We start from the raw sequence: 14,150 nt of genomic DNA on the forward strand, positions 1-14,150 counted from the left end.
CCTCATTTACCACGGTGGATTTCACTTACATCAGACCTATATGCTCTCTAGAGCTTCGGTTTCAATTAGGCGATGAACTGCGGTCCACCGATCTCAGAACCAAAACTTTCAATGTAAGCCTCCTCTATCTGGAATATAATCCTCGGAATGGAAGTACCGATCTCATGGTCTGGAATAAAAACTACAAAACGAAGGAACTGAATCTGCGATCTTCCAGTCTCGGAGCTAAGACTACCTCGTTCAGAAGTGAAAGCTTCAATTCGAAAATACCGACCCTGCCATCCAACGAACTCAAAGCCAGAAGACCTTCCTTTAGACTGCCTCAACCTCGAATGAAAGTTTGAAAATCTACGCCTGGATGCGACTTTCCTATCTAGAAGCCAAAATAGATAAGTTCAAAAGGGGTGGAGGGAGGGTAACAACTCAAATGTTATGGTGATATCAAATTCGGGATTCTTTTATCTTGAAATTCAGATCACCTCAACCGAGAGAGAAAATTTCCGTACAAAGTTACTGACTGAAATTTCTGGGAAATACTTATCTCGAAGCTCAGTCTTTACCATTTAGGTCTAGAACGAAGGCATCAGAATGGACATAGTTGACCCCATGATATCCATCGATCTCGAAGTCAAGTCCTTACCGTTTAGGTCTGGAATGAAGGCGTGAAAATGGACATAAGGGACTCCATGATATCCTTCGATCTTGAAGCCAAGTCCTTACATTTAAACTTCTTTGAATCGGATTGAAATCCTGAAAAAGGTTGTAACGACTCTAATATCACTCTCTTCACCTGACCATAGTTCAAAATTACAAGAAGGTTTTCAAAAATGGTCTTTGTAGTTTTAAAAAAATGACATTAATCTAATAAAATTCAAATTAAATAAATGATTAATACTAATTACTGCCGATTCTTCTAATTTGAAGCTCAGTCATCCTAAGACATGTGGCTTTAGTTGCTCCAAATAAGTGTATTCCATAAGAAATCAAACAATAAATATTTTTGCTCTGTTTTAATTAATTGTTGAACAGAAATATAATCATAAGAAATTAATAAACTGAAAAGAAAGTCTAGTGATAATTTCTGCAAAAAAATATGTACATGCGCAGAAAATTTAATTCGACGAAACTGTTCAAGTACAATTTGTATTTCGTTTCTGTACTCCTGCACTCTTGGAAACACAGAACAGATATTGAGTGCGAATGTAAACAAAAACTTTTTTATTGCTTAAAATAATGCTTTCGTGTAATCTTTCACCTCATGTTTTGACACAAACGAAGTTGAATTTATCCATTTTCTTCCTCGTCGTCATCAAATTAATCTTTCGATTTAATGGCATCATTAATTTTAGAATTCATTTTCGCCACAACACTGTAAATGCCATCTATTGGTTATTTGATTCAGCTTCTGCAAGAACATCTGCATCGGTGAAACATGTTTGTGATCGACTCTTTTCTACCGTTTGAAGATCTGATATACTTAAAGAATCACTGGAAAAGCAGCGTCTTTCAAGCAGTATAAGCCAGTAAGATTTAACTTCAACTTAATTTGTCATCTATAACAAAAAAATTCTTCAATATCAACTATATGAATTTGTGATACATTCTCATTTTTCATGGTTTTAATGTATTTCTTTGTATATATATATATATATATATATATATATATATATATATATATATATATATATATTTATATATTCAAAATTAACGTGCTTGGTCCCAAACTATCTTTAATGTTACTGAAACGAGTCAAATATTGCTCAACCAAACCAAACTCGGCTATCTCAACGAATGTATGATGGCTTGTTTTGAATGCTTGCTTTTATTTGGTGCAGCAAAGCATTTTTGTTTCGAACTAAAAAATCTTTCTTGGCATCTTTGTGTGAGTTTTAAATCCAACGAAAAGCAAAGTAAAATATTTTATACAAGCAGAATTTTATAGTGATAATTAAAATCTGAGCATTCTTCTCTGAACAAAGAAAACTGATTAGCTAACAAAGCACGTTTGTTCAAGGTCCAATGAAAAGTCCAACCTACAAAAACAGTAACCCCATAAGCGTTAAGTTTAGAGCGCTTTGGAAATGCTGTTATCCCTTTTAAGTATTTAATTTGTATATTAATTCGATTTTCTGTGATTGAAATTTGGCCTAATTAAGCAGCTGCACTAATTAACGATAGACCTAAAATTTGGAATCGATTGTATTCAATTAAATCTGAAGAATGACAGTTCGATGAGTTTTTGCATTCGAAATATCTGACTTTGAAATTTGATGACTCACTTATAAAATACGAAGACGTGTTTTTTTTTCTTTCATATAAAATATAGAGATAGAAATAATGAAATTGTCAAATAATTTTCTCGAGATTTTGATGAATCCCCCTCTTTTCAGACTTTCCTTTTGAAATATTTTTTGTCTGTGAAAGCCATATCTCAAAAACGTAATGACTTTGAAGAATAAAATTCGATATCCTGTCTTTACATCGAAATTGTAGATCTCTGTCAATGTTCGGATGAAAGCTGTCAATAATAAGTTTCTGTCTGTTTAAGCGGGGGCCGCGGTGGCCTGGTAGTAAGGTTTCGGCTTGTGAACCGTAGGGTTTCATATTCGAGACCCGATTCCACCGAAGAACCGTCGTGTAAGGGAGGGGGGGGGGGTCTGTTTCACGTTAAATCCGTCATGCCAAACGTCCTCCCGCTGGTGTGGCGTGGCGTGGAGAGGGGGGTGCCAGCTCAGGTGTCGTCCTCGTCATCTGACCGCGGTTTAAAATTACGAGGTCCGTCTCACAATAGCCCTGGTGTTGCTTTACAAAGGGACAATAATTTAACTAAACTAAACTCTCCGTATAAGCGCTTGTGATTACAACTCAAAAACGCAGCGAAAAAGATGGAGGAAATTTGACAGATAGTTTTATAGCTAGAATTGTTGTTGCGTTTTCCACTTTGCACCAAATTTAGCAGAGTTGATTATCTGGTAATCTGTTTCTTGTAACAACAAGACATAAGTTTCACACATACTATTTGAAAATGTATTTACTGTCAATGCATCTTATCTCCAATCCAGGAATCGAGAATTAGCATACCTTTCAATTTTCTGAGATAAAAATGAGTTAAAATTCTAATAACTAGTATTATTAAGACGAAGGACAAATACGCTTAAAGAGAGTCAAAATGATAAATGACTAAGATAATACAGATTAAGATTTATAGATTATGAAATGGATGTAGAAAACAGATACGCTTTTGTTAACATATACCGTGAAACCGTTAAGCATAATTTTATTCCATCAAAAACATATTACCCTTCATTTACTTCAAGGGTGAGACTATAAAATTGGCAGCTTGGAAATCACGAATTAAAAATTCTATAGCTCATTCCTTAAGAAATAATTTAAGAAAATTGATAATCGGAGGAAGTTTTAAAATTTTTTCCGTAATTTTAGAAGATATCGTAATTTTTTCCTTGTGGATGCCAGATTCATTCGCCATCAACGTTGAACAAAAGCGAATCAATATTAATTGATTAATAAAAAATGACCACATTATCTTCGTGTCAAATGCTCTTTCAGAAATAAAATCAACTAAAAGTGTGAAATATGTGACAATAGATAATAAAAGCGAAATGGCAGCGAAAAAGAACCGATATTATAAAAATAATGAAAGGTTTCGAAATAGTCTGTTTACCGGAAACTGGAAAGGAGCATTCAATCAGGTGTTTGTTTCCCAAGGTTACTATTCATAATCTAGAGGAGCCGGCCACAGAGGAATAATGCGCGACAAAGTAAACAAATAAATAAAAAAGAACATTTAAGAGTCAAGGTCGTAACGACACGCTGTTCGTAATGCGCGTTAGGCTTTGGCGCAGTATTTTCCGTCATCTTTTCTGGCTATTTTGAAGACACATGTCAATACGGCGAGACACTCAAGAGGAAAAAGAATTTTTTAAAATAAACTATTTAATCAAACGGAAAGTTTTCTGGACTATTCTGTGGAATTGAACTTATTGTTTTTGCTTCCTTCATTCCGATCTGTGGAATAGGTGTAGAAAACATAAATGTTTCGCTGAAAAATGAAGATGCCCGCAACTTAAGGCTATTTCGAGTAACATAATTTCGGGATCAAAGCATTAAAGGTAAGTTTGATAATTTTGCATATGAGAAATAACCAAAACATTCTGAAAAAAATATTACTGAGAGGAGGTTTTTGTATTTCTGAACATTTCTATACTTTTAAGTAATTTTATTATTTTTAACTTGATTTTTCTATTTGTACATTTCCATGCTTAATTCGATTTGTTCGACGTTTATAAAGATGGAATTTTGTATTTAATTTTTAACTTATTTAATAATTTTTGAAAGTTTTGAAATTTTGCACGATTGAGTGTACCCAATGACAATACAATATTTCAATGTTTTTAAAACTTAAGTTTCGGTTAACCGATTGATTTTCATTAAATTTTTATTTGATATCGGAGGTTCAATTTGGTAATGAATTTGAATTCAGGGTTCCTTGATGTTAATAATAATTAATTATATTAATGACTAAGATTTAAAAAATAATAACAAAAATACAATAATTAAAACACGTTTTTATTACAGTACTGAAATACAGAAATGAGTTTTTCATCAAAAATACGGAAGTCAAAAGAAAATAGTAAAAGCTTTAGGTAATTAAAACAATTCTTTAAAAATTAAATTTATTTTGTAAATAAGATGAAAATTTCCAGTTTACTTATAGTGTTTTCTACTGGTACACCGCATGATATTAAGACTTCGTTTTGGTCACCATAATTTTAATTAAAAAAAAAATTGTATTTCAGTACACAGATAAAAGTATACTTTAAAAATTGTTTTTATTTTTATTCAAACATAGAATTTTATATATAAAAAATTTTTTAATAAGATGGTTTATTGTTTGACTTTTCAGTGATTGTACAGTTTTATACAAAGACTATTTATTATGTACTTTTTTAATGTTGCCCACTTAAATAATATTAGCCTATAAAAATTGATTTTGTATTTATTTTGATAGCATATTTTCATTCAATAAAATATGAGGCACCAATTTTCCCTCTTCGCTTTTAAGAAATTTACTGAACAATTTTGGATAAAACCACCGGAGTAAGTGAGGCCGTGTGCGAAAATGCACACGAGCTCAGAGTAAGCTCATTGGCTTTTAATGATGGCCATGATCTTAACGATCTGAACATTGGTTCAGATGGCTCATTTCGCTTTTAAGGAAATTAAGGAACAATTTTGGATAAAACCACCGGAGTAAGTGAGACCGTGTGCGAAAATGCACACGAGCTCAGAGTAAGCTCATTGGCTTTTAATGATGGCCATGATCTTAACGATCTCAGCATTGGTTCAGATGGCTCATTTCGCTTTTAAGGAAATTAAGGAACAATTTTGGATAAAACCACCTGGAGTAAGTGAGACCGTGTGCGAAAATGCACACGAGCTCAGAGTAAGCTCATTGGCTTTTAATGATTGCCATGATCTTAACGATCTCAGCATTGGTTCAGATGGCTCATTTCGCTTTTAAGGAAATTAAGGAACAATTTTGGATAAAACCACCTGGAGTAAGTGAGACCGTGTGCGAAAATGCACACGAGCTCAGAGTAAGCTCATTGGCTTTTAATGATTGCCATGATCTTAACGATCTCAGCATTGGTTCAGATGGCTCATTTCGCTTTTAAGGAAATTAATGAACAATTTTGGATAAAACCACCTGGAGTAAGTGAGACCGTGTGCGAAAATGCACACGAGCTCAGAGTAAGCTCATTGGCTTTTAATGATTGCCATGATCTTAACGATCTCAGCATTGGTTCAGATGGCTCATTTCGCTTTTAAGGAAATTAAGGAACAATTTTGGATAAAACCACCTGGAGTAAGTGAGACCGTGTGCGAAAATGCACACGAGCTCAGAGTAAGCTCATTGGCTTTTAATGATTGCCATGATCTTAACGATCTCAGCATTGGTTCAGATGGCTCATTTCGCTTTTAAGGAAATTAATGAACAATTTTGGATAAAACCACCTGGAGTAAGTGAGACCGTGTGCGAAAATGCACACGAGCTCAGAGTACGCTCATTGGCTTTTAATGATTGCCATGATCTTAACGATCTGAGCATTGGTTCAGATGACTCATTTCGCTTTTAAGGAAATTAAGAAACAATTTTGGATAAAACCACCTGGAGTAAGTGAGACCGTGTGCGAAAATGCACACGAGCTCAGAGTAAGCTCATTGGCTTTTAATGATTGCCATGATCTTAACGATCTGAGCATTGGTTCAGATGGCTCATTTCGCTTTTAAGGAAATTAATGAACAATTTTGGATAAAACCACCTGGAGTAAGTGAGACCGTGTGCGAAAATGCACACGAGCTCAGAGTAAGCTCATTGGCTTTTAATGATGGCCATGATCTTAACGATCTGAGCATTGGTTCAGATGGCTCATTTCGCTTTTAAGGAAATTAATGAACAATTTTGGATAAAACCGCCAGATTAAGAGGCCTTGTGCGAAACTGCGCACGAGCTCAGAGTAAAATTCCACGACATTTTCTCGCATACTTTGTAATAAAGGTATCTCCGCTTTTTTCCCTTTTGCATAAAGTATGAACCTTAAGCAAGGTTGTAAACGTCACGAGTGCTCAGATTTTTATTTTCAGAAACCTGCACATGCGCGTTTCGTTTTTCGTTGTACATTGAAGAAAATTAAAAATGCATTTTGGACACTTTATTTTCTTGTATATTAAGTATGTATAGAGGACGCACTCTAATCGTCAAAAAATTTCGAACTTGAGATTTTGACGAATCTCCACGTTTCAAACCTTCTTGAGTAAAGAAAACACATTTTTAGCTTTTATTTATCAGTAACAACAATAACTCAAAAATTCTTTGAGCTAGACGGCTGAAATTTAGCGTATAGACTTATGACCAAATTCGTACATTTCTATCAAATTTGAATGAAATCTATTGAAAAAGTCTGTCTGGATATTCTAGTACAAATAAATTCAAAACCAACCTCAAATTATCAACTACGAAACTCAAAGAGCTATGTTGATAAAATTTGGTAACCTAGTTTATTTAAAATATAGATACGCATATAATTTTGAAGCAAATTCATTTAACTGTTGGGCCATCTGTTGCTCTGTACTCTCGCATGTAAATGCATCAATTCGTAAATACAATCCTAAATCAATGGAATTTGTAATGTTATCTTGTGATAACAGTTGTAGTTTCGTATCACATTTTTGTGTCAATCGATCAGCAAAAAAGATGTCCAAAATATATACTCCAGTAATAGATTCAGTAAAAAAGCTAGATTCACACCAAAGATCTCTATTTTGTAACTATCATTCATCAATGCCATGCAAGTTATTCGCGAGCTTATTCAAGATCCACTATTTTATGCGAAGGAAATAGTTAAGACTTTTATTGAAGAGAAAGTTCGGGGTGAACACTCCCACTCGTTTCGATCGATTGTCGTCTCAAAATTAGTCACCAAACTACAATTCTATACTACAAGATCATTTCAAATTTCATTTATCTAAATCACTGCATTTTTAAGTTACCGTTACATTCAACCCCCCGGGGGGGCACCTCGAATTGAAAATGAGATGCTTCCGGCATGGTGGTTGGATCTCGCCACCCTGGAGGGTACACTAATAGGTGGGGGATCTGACTCCTCCCATCGATGACGGGACGTACTTCCTTCGGGGAGGGTTGTACCGTGGCCGGTGACGGTCCTTAGGACTCAACCACAGCTCCCGCCAATGTTGCTGTTGCGGCGGTTCGATTATTTAGTTTTTATGGTTTAAATCCGTGTGCCTTCGTGACGGGTCGGAGAGTTAGATGGCTGACTTACCGTTACGTTCATAAATCTGTACAGACTGACACACAGCTCACCCATTTACAGATTTGATTCAAAATTAGATACAAATCAACAGTTTAAATGTTAAAATTGAATTTTAAATTTTATTAAGCTAACTCTTTACATTTTGTAGTATTGTGTATACTTACTTTCAGACAGAGCGAGAAATTTCTTGCGAATGCCTCTCATTCAAAATTTGATAGAAATTTACAAATTTTACTTAAAATGCTACATACCAAGTTTCATGTGTCCAGCTTAGGCGTTTTCGGATTGTCGTGCTAGGAAGAGTAGAGTGATAGGCAGGCAGCCATGATTCCAAAGTGTGCAGATCCGTTCGAAATTCGAGATCGAATTACACTTCGTCTACGATAAAGTAAAAAAAAAAAGTTTATAATTATGCGTCATAAATATTATGAAGTCTAGTAAAATGATAGAGAATTACTCAAATCAAATTAATCTGTGTAGTTAAATAATTATTTAAATAAATGCACATTTTTTTAAAAATATATAAATGTGCACAAAATAAATTTCCATGTTTGCAATTATAAAAATCACCTCCCAGGATTCCTAGTTTCTTCACTTCTAAAATATACTTCTAAGCTGGATTTTGTCTTTGAATGAATATCTTTGTTTTCCTTATTTATCTTAAGAATTAATTAATCTTAAATAAAGTTGAGGTTTAAATGAATTAAGTGATTAGAAGGCAATAATAGTTTTCAGATACAGAAATTTTTAAGGGAACTTTAAAAAAAAAACTGTTTTGTTCCTCAAATCCTTTTTTTCCTCACATCGATCTGGTTTACCACCTTAGTCAGCCAATCAGCAAAAAGGCTTTTGTCTCCAAAATAACTTAATTAGAATAAAAATAATTAAAAAAAAGTTTGCATGTCAACAGGATTGGCCGTTTGGGTACGGAAGGAGAATGCAGAGGTGCAATTGACCTGGGTCTGTAGATTTGAGGAAATCTTCATGACCGCCAAGAACGAAGCATTCATATTTTTCTTTCTTTATTTTTAAAGAAGAAAAATTATATAACACGGGCTTATTTACAGGTTCTCGCGAAACGTTTCTAACAAGCTTATAGCACAAATTCCAGTATGATATATGATAAATAGATGCAAAGTACTGTCCATTCTCTGATTCGGAAAACCCCTGAGCCTTTGCGCATGCGTCAGATGGTGTTTATTTCGTCAAGAAAGGGCGAGAGGGAAGGATGAAAGGAGGAACTGTTTACATTTAGCTACAAAAAATATTCAGATTAATAGCGGTATTGGGAAGCATAATTAGCCGCACATTTAGCAAAGTTCAATCATTCAAAAATATTATTCTAGGGAACAATTGCTCTATTGCAAGAGGAAGCGACAAAAGCATAGTCGATCACATAGTCAGTTTGGATGATTCGCTTCAATGATAATTGACTATCTTCTATGACACTTCCTTTACATATTTCGGAATGATGTTGCCAAATTATTACCCCACATTGGATATGGATGAATTTTTTAAGAATTATACAGTTGGGGGGAAAAAAATGAAGGTATATTTCTAAAGCAGACTATCTTACACTGGGGATCCGTGTTGTTGTTAATCCTTAACAACAAAAGTTTTTTTTTCTTCTTTATATGATAAGCATCCGATCGCCTGAAACTACTTGAACCATCATCATTGTCAAACTTTTCTAATTATGATGCTACTGATCACAGATACTGCAAGAAGTTGCACGTCCTGCCCTATAAAAGTCACCCGACATGATATTAGAAAAAATAAATAAATACATTTTTCATGAAAGTTTTTAATATTTAGTTTGAACCCTTTTGTTTTTAGATTGGAAAAATGTTTTAGGAATTATAATCACAGGGCAAAATAACTTTCGCATTATATCAAATTTCATTTATTTAAATCATTGCATTTTTGAGTTATAGTTTTTACATGCATGCGAAAGTGACTTGTAAAAGGTTGCATGTGATTTATATACAGTCAACCCTTTGTAGGCTTTTTTCAAAATTTGACAAGAATCCACATTTTAGATGCTAAAATTGAGAAACAAATTTTATTTACTTAAATTTCAATATTTTTAAATTATCTTATTTCCACGTATTTAAAAATACAGACCGACAAATGATCAAAACCTTGACATATATATATGCTTAAAAATTTAATGAAGATCTGCACTTTAAATGTGTTCTGTGCATTTCTATCACATTTTTCAAAATTTGATAATAATTTACAAATTTAGTATAAGATCTGTGCATTCAATTCCATCTATCAAGTTCAAAACGTTTTTGAGTTATCGTATTCACATACAGAAAGGCAGACCAACATAATTCCAAAATTGTGTTTCTATAACGCTGGCGATTCGTCAAAATCACGAGTTTGAATTTTTTTATTCATTACAATACTTTTGCTTTGTATACTTCATATCTGAGAAAGTGAAAAGAATATTCCAATATATTGTGTTAGTACACATTAAGCCGGGATAGCCTGGTTGGTAGGGCGTTGGATTCGAATTCCTTGGGTTGTGAGCCGAAGACTCCCCGTGTGTGGTGGTGGCTGGCGCACGTATAATCTGTCGTGGTCACAAAGTCCTTCATGTCGAGAGTAATACCACTGGGGGTACTGGATCAGAGGTGGTCGTTCTCTGATTAGGTCTAAATTACGATCTGTGGTGGAATGAATGAAGTCCTCCCCGTAAAAAGGTTTGTGACGCTTGAGTAGCTAAGTCGTACTCTTGGCCCTAGATGGCGCTACTGATAAAAAAGAGACTCAAAAATTTCAGCTTAAATTCGCTAACTTAGTCAGTGGGCTTGCCTATGACAAATGCCATCAGAAACAACAGAACACATTAAATACAGAGATAAATCTAACACAATTTTTCCCCGTAAAGGTATAGGTCTGGGAATTTGTCCGACAGTAAAAAAAAAAAAAAATCTAAAAATATTGCAAATCATAAACCGCAAAATTTTAATTTTACTTAGTTTATAATATATTATAATAGAGTAAACTAGTTCGATTCGATTCTTTAAACGCATTTGATTTACTTTCAATTTATGATTAATAAAATATTTAATTTAACTTTTTAATTCGTTAACCTCTTTCTTTTTAACCGCTTCGAAGTTTCCTTCCTAGGTTCGCATTGCTCGTCAACATCCCATACTGCTGATTTTTATTACGAAATCATTACATACAGCGCATCCACTATTCTGTATTTCGAAACTTTAAATCAAATAGATAATGGTGTTTTTTAAAAAATATCTTTGCGGTTATTCAGAACGAGTGCAAAATATAGACATTCTTTCATATAACAATACCAAGAAATTTCGAATTCGATTTTTTTAATTTTTATTTATTTATTATTATTATTTTTATTTACGCATGACTTTTTATCTCCACGTGCCTGGTTGCTGGTTTCAATTTTATAAAATTTTTATAGATAGATTGTATTTTTATTATTTCAAAATGTTTTGAAGGCCTTAATATAAAATAAACTTAGAATCTATGTTAAATTCATAAACTATTTTTGTAATTTATTTACAATTTATTCCTCCTCCAAAAATGTTTATTTAGAAAATCTTTAAAAAATTTTGTTTTAGAATATTATTTAAATTTAGTTAATAAAATTCTAAAATTGTCGATATATTAATTTGTCTTGTGTCTATCTTTTTAATTGTTATCTCAAAATTAACAATTAAAAATTTTTGTAATTAATAACGACAATAATACTTTCACGGTTCGCTTATATATCGTTCGAATTTGTATTATTTTTTCTTTAATTTGTTGATCGATAATTTTGGGCTTCAAAATATCAGATGCTTGACACATTTATGAGTTCATTGAAAGGCTTTTCCTACACATTTGTCCTTGTCGGAATCACAAACGTTTATTTCTTAGACAAAAGCTCACAAAGCCTTGTGATTTAAAAAAAAATAATTAGCAAAGAAGATTGTGAAGTTTTCATTTGTGGTTCAGCGTTACATTTACTAATTTTGGATAAACTGGGATAAATTTTGGATAATATTTGTTAAGAATTTCAGTTTTGTCTTTAGCACTCAAATCATCAATTTTTTTTATACTAATGATTTTTATAATAATGATTTAGGACGGTCCATGTTATCTGTCCAAGTTAGGGCATAGTTATCGATAAAATAAATTCAGATGACTCTAGTTCATACAAAAGAATGCAAAATTTATCCTATTGGGAAAACGACTCTCAAATGTTTCCTTACAAGCGGAACTTAAATTCCACGAACGTCAATCTTCATATTAATTAAAAATGAAGAATTTATCTAAGATCAAAAATCGCACCTAGTAAAATGTACGATATCCTGGCATAATGGCGGGAACCACAGTTGACCTATGGCATTTTGAAACAACATAAAGCAATCACATATCACAAAAAGCACTTTGTGATATATCACAAACTTTGACACTTTGACACAAACAAACTCTTTGACAAATATCACAAAAACAAATGTAGTTAGCCTATAAAAGCGTTTATATCAAAATATTTTGGCAGAATTCACTTCCGATATTTTGATGCGTATAACAATGATAACCTGAAGATATAGAAAAGAGATTTCAACATTACATAACAATTTGTAGATAGGAGTAATTTTGTAGATTTATTTGGAGTAAGATATTTTATTGTTTTGTTAGTGAGGAATCTGAATGATTTGCTCTTTATAGGGAAAAAATCTGGATTGAATAAAGATTTTCCTGGGAATATTTCCCCGTAAGTCTCTATCTTCGAGATCTAATGGCCATTATGATCAGGCCAGAACAATACCAAATTAAATAAGAATGCAATTATGCAGTAGAAACCAAATACAAAGCTTACATTTTGAAATATGACGGGTTTTGTAATAGCTTTGAAAGATTCTTATTCTATAATATTATAAGATCATTTATTGTGTTTAGGGATTGCAATACCGAACCAAAATTTCAATACCGGTATTCGGTATTTTTTAAATCTTAATACCGGGATATCGGTTTTAATACCGGTATTAGAAATTTTAGAAAAAAAAGAAAACACAGGTTTTTTTTTTATTTGCCAGTTTTGTTAGGGAGTGTAAATATCACAAAAAATAATTTGTAACTTATAAATTATAACAGTATATAATCACAAAAAAGTAAAGAAACCTCTTATTTATTTAAATCACAAAAAAGTGTAAATATCACTATTCAGTTTGTGGTACTATTACAAATTTTTGAAATTTGATCTAAAAAAGCGTAATGCATCCATTGTACTGCCATTAAGCCTGAAAAGTAATTTTGTGTAAAAATTACCAGCTGTCGAAAACGCTCTTTCGGTATCTACGCTAGTTGGTGGTGTACTGTTAGTAATGCGCGATATACTTTTTCCAAGTATTTACCTCTAAATCCCTCATCTTCAAATAAATCGATTTCTCGTCGGATGGTTTTGGATATAGCTGATTTCTGTATTGTATTTTGGTTCGTTGAATTTTTTTTTATTTATTGCTAATTCTAATTTTTGTTCAAGAGACAATTCATTTTCACTATCGACAGTAGTGACATCATAATGTTCGATAATTGAACCGAATTCGAAATGTGGATAGGTTTGTAGGAAAAAAATTTTTAGAAACTTTAACTTAATCAGATTTGAATTGGTTATTTTCTTTTCATTTTCATTTTTAAAATCATTAGAATTATGTAAATACCATAAGACATTTTCTATTTCGGTATGCCTTTCTTCTTTGCGATTTTTCAATGTAATATAGTTGGAATCCGAAGTTTCTATATCCACAGTATTTGGATTCTTCTGTTCTTTATATTTTTGGTATAATGCATCTATTACTCCTAATTGAATTCCATGTGCAAAGCACAACTGCTGATTTGCACCAATCAACTTTCCAACTTTTTTCATAATTGTTGCTCCATCAGTTGTTATGGATACAATATTTTCTTTCAAGGATAATCCATGTTTCGCAAATTTAGATTTAAGCAATTAATTAAGCCATTAATTAGCTAATTAATTTTGCCCGTTAGGGAGACATAAAAACAAACACGTATACTATATTGCTATGTTGGCGATACCTGGACATATAGTGGAGACAATTTAAAAAATTTCTAGTAAATACCGAAAAACCGGTATTTAAACTTGTGAATACCGGTATTACAAAATTGTACAAATGGCTCAAAATACCGGTATTCGGTATCCCGGTATACTGGTATTGCAATCCCTAATTGTGTTCGTAAGAGAAGTTTCAAATAGAGAAGGCGAAATTTACAAAATAGTATTTGGGCTCTTATTGAATAATTGCCTCC

The 14,150-nt window shown here is 32.7% G+C and overlaps 1 protein-coding gene across 2 annotated transcripts in view; it reads left to right on the top strand.

The window, feature by feature from the left end:
- Positions 1-3,858: 3,858 nt before the first annotated feature.
- The window catches only part of LOC129961634 (lysophosphatidylcholine acyltransferase-like), a 90,590-nt gene continuing 80,298 nt past the window's right edge, over positions 3,859-14,150 (top strand). For both annotated transcript variants that reach the window (XM_056075156.1, XM_056075154.1), the window contains exon 1: positions 3,859-4,130. The gene's annotated coding sequence lies outside the window, so the exon portion shown is untranslated. The remainder of the gene's footprint in view (positions 4,131-14,150) is intronic.

Source organism: Argiope bruennichi, chromosome 2 (assembly GCF_947563725.1).
Source record: "Argiope bruennichi chromosome 2, qqArgBrue1.1, whole genome shotgun sequence".
In the NCBI taxonomy this organism is placed as follows: domain Eukaryota; kingdom Metazoa; phylum Arthropoda; class Arachnida; order Araneae; family Araneidae; genus Argiope; species Argiope bruennichi.